The sequence below is a fragment of the Pinus tabuliformis genome, chromosome 6 (genome assembly GCF_031772625.1).
Source record: "Pinus tabuliformis cultivar Carrire ecotype Pingquan chromosome 6, CPIR1, whole genome shotgun sequence".
Taxonomy (NCBI): domain Eukaryota; kingdom Viridiplantae; phylum Streptophyta; class Pinopsida; order Pinales; family Pinaceae; genus Pinus; species Pinus tabuliformis.
The window spans coordinates 937,166,195-937,174,571 of record NC_142292.1 but is presented as its reverse complement, the minus strand read 5'-3'; positions in this window follow the sequence as shown (position 1 = coordinate 937,174,571).

Genomic DNA, 8,377 nt, shown 5'->3' with positions numbered 1-8,377 from the left:
AAACTTAAATGACACAAAAAGTAAATATTCCTATGTTGAAAAACTAGCGCTTGCTGCTGTTCAAGCGATTCAAAGGTTTCGACATTATGTCCTCTTTAGGAAAACTACCGTTTTGTCAGATTGCAATCCCATGACATATATACTATCGCGACAGTTGCTTGGGGGCAAATATTCAAAATGGATAGCCATCCTTCAAGAGTTTGATTTAGATTTTGTAAAATCCAAATCGAAGAAAGCCCTAGTTTTCGCGGAATTATTATGCGATCTCCCATCGTCGTCCAACGATGATACATCAGAAGAGTCAATCGTGGATGAAAATTTGTTTCTGATATCAGTAAGCGATGAGTGGTATGGAGACATCATTGTTTATCTCCAAACCCAAAAATTTAGGCCTAATACCTCACACTCGGAACGAAAACGTATACGATACCAATCAAAAGACTACATGATCGTCGGTGATACACTTTACCGTCGTGGCATCGATACGGTTCTGAGGAGGTGCCTTACCCATGAGGAGGCCGAAAAAGCCCTGAATGATTGTCATTCAGGCGCGTGCGGGGGGCATCAATCTGGATATGCGACAGCACAAAGAATCTTACGAGTAGGATATTTCTGGCCAACTATGTTTAAAGATTGCATAATAGCTGTCAGAAGTTGCCATGCATGTCAGATCTTTGATAGCAAAACCAAAAGACCACCCGCACCCTTACAGCCGATAGTTGCTGTTGGGCCCTTCGCCAAGTGGGGCATCGATTTCATGCAATGTAACCCCACCTCGACCGGGGGGCATGGGTATATTATAGTCGCTGTTGACTATTTTACCAAATGGGCCGAGGCGATGCCTACATTGGATAACACTGGTGAAACAACTGCCCTTTTCTTTTTCAATCATGTAGTCGCCAGGTTCGGCGTACCGCAAGCTATAGTGACAGATCATGGATCGCATTTTCGCAATCACATGATGATCGAATTAGCTGCCAAATTAGGGCTATCTCACGACAGCTCTACTCCGTATTATCCACAAGCCAACAGACAAGTTGAGGCAATCAACAAGGTCCTGAAGCGTATGTTGCAAAGGATGATCGGGGTTCATAAAAGAAGATGGCATCTAATCCTGTACTCAGCACTATGGGCTTACCGAACCTCGGTAAAAAACGCCACTGGGTTCACACCATTCCAATTGGTGTATGGCCTGGAGGCAGTTTTACCGATCCAGTGCGAAATTTCGTCACTTAAACTCGCAATTGACCTCCTCCCCGGAACCTCAGAAGAAGAGGCTCGTTTCCTGGAATTGATCCAGTTGGATGAAAACCGTCGTGACGCCGCTTTGGCGAACGAGGCTCATAAGAAACAAGTCAAAGCACAGTTCGATAAGAATGTCAAACCGCGCAACTTCTCTGAGGGTGACTTGGTTTTGCTTTACGACCAAGAATCCGATAAATTAGGAGCAGGAAAATTTCAGTCCTTATGGATGGGTCCTTATATTGTTAAAAGGGTGTTAGCAAAAGGAGCCTACGAGTTAATGGATTATGACGGAATACCACTGGCGCAACCCCGTAACGGGTTGTACCTCAAGCGTTACTATGCCTAAATAGTAACCTGAGTGCTTTTGTTGTATTTTGTTTTCGCTAAAATGTTTGTTTCGGTAGTAATCCACCCTTCTCGTTTGTTGCAGATGTCGAATTATTCTGAAACATATGTGGGATATGCCGACGGAGCGAGTCGTAGTACGCGGAATTTGTCCTCCGCTGCCTGGGCCATTTTTGATCCAAGCGGCGAGTTAGTGAGTTTCAGAGGTGTGTGTATTGGACGGTCGACAAACAATATCGCTGAGTATAGTGCGTTGATCGAACTCCTCTCTGATACCATTGCTCATGGTATACGCCGACTAATTGTCAGGCTAGACTCACAACTTGTGATACTACAGCTCACTGGTATATACTCAGTCCGCAATCCAGCTATTTATCGTATGTTTCTAAGAGTTAAGATTTTGGAAAGAGAGTTTGATTCAATTCAATACCAGCATATTTCCAGAAACTTGAACACATTAACAGATTCATTGGCAAACTATGTATTAGATAGACATTTACAACATATATAAAAAGAGATGCATCGGTGCTATGTAAGTGGATCACAAATAAACCGAAATAAACTCCGAAAATCAAAATATATAAAGTTGTTTATAGTTTGTACATAATGTGCTGTAATCAAAACAAAATTGGTCATATGACCTAGAACTCAAAAAGATGCTAGGGGGCACCCTAGCCTAATGGTGCTCATGAAAGTACGTCACGGTCTGTGCGATCATGCGCAAGAGACGAGTCCATCGTCTAGGCACGCCGATGGTGTGTCGCTGCAACTGTAAAGGTAACTCGTCAATCTGTACATCCGGAAGGCCACGAGTAAGGCTCTCAACCTGCTCCTGCACAGCTGCAAGTATCTCAGTATCACCAAGGTCGCGAATAACAACTCTCCTAGCAGGCTCTGCTGCTGGGGCAGCAACTGGCGACCGTGGACGAGCTACTGGACGAACAGGACCAACATCTGCATGCACCCAAGAGTTTGATCAGTTTTGAACAGTAAACATCATGAATGAAAACAATAAACAGTGATATGGTCAGAGATTTTACCAATAGCACCCCATTGCTCGCCATCCGGAAGCACCAAGTCCGGATCACCTCGGTAGTCCATACCCACGTATGGATACTCAGAAAATGCCATCTCCTGACGCTCGAACCACCTAAAGAAGGACTCAGTGAATGTAATATGAGGTTGACCAGCATGCCGGGACATATGGTCAACCCACCTCTGCATGCGTGGCTCGGTCGGAGAAGGCATATCACGCAAGATGTACTGAGGTTGCATCAATGGGATTTTCTCCAAGACAAAGGCAGTAAGAATAGAACCAAATCCAAAGTTCTTCAGCCCCCCGTCCTTTACCTTGGTCAATTGACTTTTCATCTGAACAAGTACTGCGTCACACCAGTTAAACACTTTCGGTTGGAGACACTCCAAGGCGTGCTGCATATAAGATCTGTTGGCAACATGCAAAGCTGCGCTACCGGCCATCCTACCAATAGTAAACAGAATGGATCTGAGAGACCTGTCAGTGATGTCACGGATATTGATCTTGCCGTCTTTGCTCGGCTGTGAACCTTCCCGGCAATACTGACGTATATAGTCTCTGGTGGAAGTAGTCCCTCGAGCCGTACCTGACAAAGAAATGGGAGCACCCCGCCTTGACAACCCAGTCAAGAAGTACATGTCCTCTATGGTCAAGGAAAGGACTTCCCCCTAATCTGGAATACTTGGTTAACAGGATCCCAAGCATCAAGCATATACTGCAGTAAAGAAATCTGTGCTCTCATGCTAGAGATACGGAAGAACTTCAGCAGGCCACAGTTCCGAAGCGCGTTCACCGTGACTGGGTCATGGAGTGCAACCATGTCCTCTGCTTCATGTTCTCGTTCTCGCCATGTAAGGGACATTTTGTCCAAAGTTCCCTACAATCAAACAAGAGAATGAGTAAGTTCCTGAATTTGATGAAAATCTGGCGAAAAAACATCAAAAAACTCATGCAAACTCAGTCTTTTTAGGCCCAGCGCAGGCAGAGAGTGTTCCCCCTGCTCTGTAATTCAGTTTGCCTCAAAGCTGACTGGAATACAGCGCAGGTTTCGAAAGGGGAACCTGCGCTGATGCCAGGGCGCCCTAATGGAACCCCTGGGACCCAGAAACACTGAAAAACAGGCATGAAACTGAAAAAGGAAACCATGAAAGTGAAGGGCTGAAGTTTAGCTCCTACCTGGTCCAAACGGCGCCAAAAATCGTTCACAGAATCTCCCGGAATCAGCTGGTGAAAATCAAGGAAGAAGAGGCACCTCCAGAGCTCCAACAAGCAAAATACAAATGAAATGGTAAATGAGAGGTAAAAACCCCTTTTTATGACTTTTTACACCGTTTAAAGTTAAATATTAGGGTTATATTCTCGTTTTCATGCAATTATTATCCATTTCTAACAAAATTTGTTGCAGCAATTGATAATGAAGTACTACATTTGAAAAGAGAAAAGCTAATGAAAGTAAATTTGACCATGAATCGAGCAATTTTACCACGGAATTTATGCTCGTTAAAAAATAGAAAAGTGTGAGCAAGGTTTTTCGCCAAAGTTCAAGCTCATTAAGAAATGAACCTGTCTCGGTAAATAACCATTGCGATCGTAAATTTATAAGCCTTAAAAGCCTTGGTCGTGTTCTCATCCATCACCTCCATTTCATTTGGCCGATCGTTCACCCCCATGTGTGTTTACCTATTTTGAGGAACGGCTGCGAAGAGTGATTTCACCTAGCCCTCCTTGTAACACTACCGTGATTGGAAAATTCCAATTTGTACCTGGAATCAGTTGCTATCCTTGTTTATCACTCGTTCCTCAAAAGACGAGTCTTCTTTGAGCTCTTTTCACTGACTCGTAAAATATGAAAAGTTTGCCGAGTTTTTGGCCTTCTAGCTCGTTAAACGACCGAAAGCTATCCCTCCTCTAGATTTTAATCTTTTTGGACCTGAGGGATTATTACACAAAAAGATCGAGCGCTTGTCTTGTTCGGCTCGTAAAAGTACCGAATAGCCATCCCTTCTGTATTGTTTTATACTTTTTCGGACTTAAGGGATTAGATGACGAAAAAGGAATTATGGAGTTGACTTTCTGTACCTTTTTAGACTCTCTAAAAATGAAAAGGACAGAGTTTTCCTTGTCGTTAGACTCGTTAAAATAATTAAATAGCGACAAACTTGTCTTTAGACGAGAACGAGTTTCCCTATCGCTAGGCTCGTTAAATCTTAGCGATGGGCTTGCCCGAAGGGCAGGTTATAGAACAAGCATATGTTATCCTCCTCAAGCTTGACAAAAATAAAGAGGTACTGGTCAGAAATGACTGGGGAAAAATTGGGAGAACATCAAAGTTTAGAGGTAGCAAGTCACTCTTGAACATGACACTTTTCTTCCGTATCACATCGGGTTGGGTTGTCTCATTCACCGGTTTCATCACCATGGTCCTCGCCACACCATCCATTCGGGGTAATGCTACCGATCCATCACATCAGTGTCGTTATATGTTCAAGAGGGGTCATTCAGAAAGTGTCAACCGTGTCCCATCCACTACCATACATTTTCCTTCATCCATTTCATGATCGCCACCCTGAATCATATGTCACAGTTTGTTTCACCTCCACTAAATCATTAGCTCCGTTCCGTGTCATTGATGTGGGATTCATCAAGGCCCTCCTTTGACGGATCACTTCTTGTCGACTTCAGCTCATTATCCAAGAAGTCGATCTAGGAACACCCCCATCAGTACTTTGAAGCTTGCATGCCTCAATGGCAAGTTTCTCACTTCCGGCGACAGGTATACATCAATGACCTTCGACCAGAAGATTTTGCGTGGCGTTCGACGCCAAGTCCTTTATTCACGCCACGTGAATTGTACTGCCGTACCTTGAGGGTCATCGTCATTATTGGTGATTCCTCTCGCGCTTGTTAACGGTTTTCATTATTGACCGGTAATCAAGCGATGTCTTTCCATGTTCGACTTCAGCGTAATTCTCACATGGATCGACTTGTACTTAGAGTGAAGATCGAACGAGTTTGAAGACCCCGGATCTAGTTTCATCCATCCGGGCTGCGATATATATTCAGGAAATATAAAAGCATTTGCCATGTACATCATTGCAGCAGATGATCATCCTCCTCAAAGGATGATAATTTTAGCGGAAGATTATCAGTCTGTCTTCAGACGATCGTCTGTCATATGTACCAAAATGTATTTATAGAAAGCTGAGCATGGGAATACCCGCCTCAGCTAGATCATGAGAATAATGATGAATGAAAGATAATGTATTGTATTACAGGGCACTCTCCTCAGCACTGGAACGAACTTCGGACCCTCTAGATAAAGCATTTCACCCGATTAACGGCCTCATACTTTAGGGGGCAACTGTTATAGACATTTTTGTGCCTCGCGTCAAGGAGCAGGAAATGTCGATAATTACAGGGATCCTCAGTCCCTAAACATGTTGTTCTTACCCCTAAAAGAACAAGGTCATCAATCAACAACACTTCCAATCAGTTCTCCACCTGAAAACACTTCAGAACAGGCTTATTTTGGATCATGTCAGCTGCTTAACTGAGCTTCTGCGCTGTATTGCAACTGTCCCACTCTGTACCTGCGCTGGAAGTCAAAAACAATGAAGGCTACCTGCGCTGGGCGAGATTGGCCAAGTGGCACAGTCCTCCTGCAAGGTGTCAATTGCCCAGGAAGCTTCCAAACTGACACTTGGGTCATGAGATTCGCCCTGTGATGAGTAAGAGGTACTTGATCACCATGTGTAAGCAAGGATCTCCAAGTGGACACAGGAACTGAAGATTAACTGGAGATGGAGAGGACACAAGGCAGCTTCATGTCAGTCTCAAGCTGACTCATCCTTTTCTCTTCTCTCCTATATATAGAGCTCTTCTATGAGGTCTATGGAGGCTGGAATTTTGGTATAAGCAAGGAGGTGCTGTTGGTATACTGCCAGGATTATTGGCTGATTGTTTTACTAGAGGTGAAGAAGAGAGTTCTTGCTGCCGAGGAGGTGCTGCTGGATTGGGGCCAACATCATTGGTTGTAACTTCCTCTGGAACCCTGTTACTTTCTATCAATAAAGTTTGCATGTTCTTCTATATACTTGTTACATAGATGCTTTTGTGTTTACATGTATATTTGATGCAACCTAATCCATGCTTCAATGATGATTGCTTGTCTCTCGTAGTTTGCTCCCTTTTGTTGTGCAGATTCTGTGTGTAGCTGGATCGGCTTGGAGAGTAAAGAGCTGGGAACGGGATACAAAGCGAGAAGGACAAGGATCGACTAAGCGCAAGACACCAGGTTGGTTGATCCTCTTTCTATTCTCTCTGTGCTTTCATAAAGATGAACATGAAAACTTTGTCATTCAGTTGTTGCTAAAGTCTGTCACCTTTAGAAAGGGTTAGTGTCATCCGCATCGGATACTTTTCCCCACAACATGAGTGATGTTGGTCAGCTTGTTTCTTCATACTGATTTGTGCTTGATGAAGATTATCCTTCAAAACAACGAGAATGGTAGCCGGGTTTTGAAGAAACTTATCAACATCTTTCACTTTGGAAAATCCTGGAAGATAAGAAGTAGGTGAAGGTGGAAGTTGGCCATACACTAGCTCATATGGTGTCATCTTGGATAACTTATGATAATTAGTATTATACCACCATTCTACTAAAGGTAACCACTACACCCATTGATGTTGTCTGTTTGACGCAAAGCACCTCAGGTAGTTCTCCAAAAATTTGCTTACCACTTTCGTCTGACCATTTGTATAAGGGTGAAATGTTGTACTCATTTGGAGTTGTGTGCCATGTAGCTTGAACAACTCCTGCAAAAAATTACTATTGAAGGTAGGATCACAATCAGATACAATAGAAGTAGGCATGCCATGCAGTTTGAAAATTTGATCTATGAATACTTGAGCCAACAAAGATGGATTGAACAGGTGTGGTAAGGCACAAAAATGGGTGCATTTGGAGAGTTAATCCATTAGCACCATCGTGACTAACTTGTTTCTTGATTTAGGGAGACTTGTAATGAAATACATGGAGACATCCATTGATATAGAAGAAAGTAGTCGCAAGGGTTATAGGTCCTTGGCATCTTCATTGTTTCCACTTTTTTGCGCTGGAAGACATTACATTCAACTACAAATGTATGAATATCTTGTTTCATCCCTTCCCAAAAGAAGGAGCAATGTGCCTGAGCATAAGTCTGATTAAATCCTAAATGTCATGTGATGGGTGACAAGTGTAGCTCTACTAGGATGCATGGTTTGAGAGTGGAGGTAGGGGAGAGAACCACACAATCCTTATATCGAAGAATATATTCTTGCCAAATGTAACCTACTAGGGGGTTAGGAACTTCCTGTAACCTTTCGATCAGTTGGGAAAGAGATGGATGGAAAAACCATTCTTTGTGTGCCTCCTCAATCCAAGATGGTATGGGAAAGGATAAGGATAAGTGAGTGCCTCCATCCTCCTCAAATTATCAAGAAAAGGCATTGACTACGACATTGTCTTTACCCTTCTTATAAACAATCTCATAGTCATAACCCAACATTTTGGTAAGCCATTTATTTTGTTGTAGGATAAGTGTTGCTCCAAAAAATACTTCAGACTATGATGGTCAATTCGTATTTGTAAATGTTGTCCAAGCCAGGATGGTCGCAAAGTGTCTACTACATCTAAGATGGCCACATTTCATTCTCATAAGGATGACCCAAATTATTGCCACTTGATTTTTGGAATGTAAAGGCTATTGG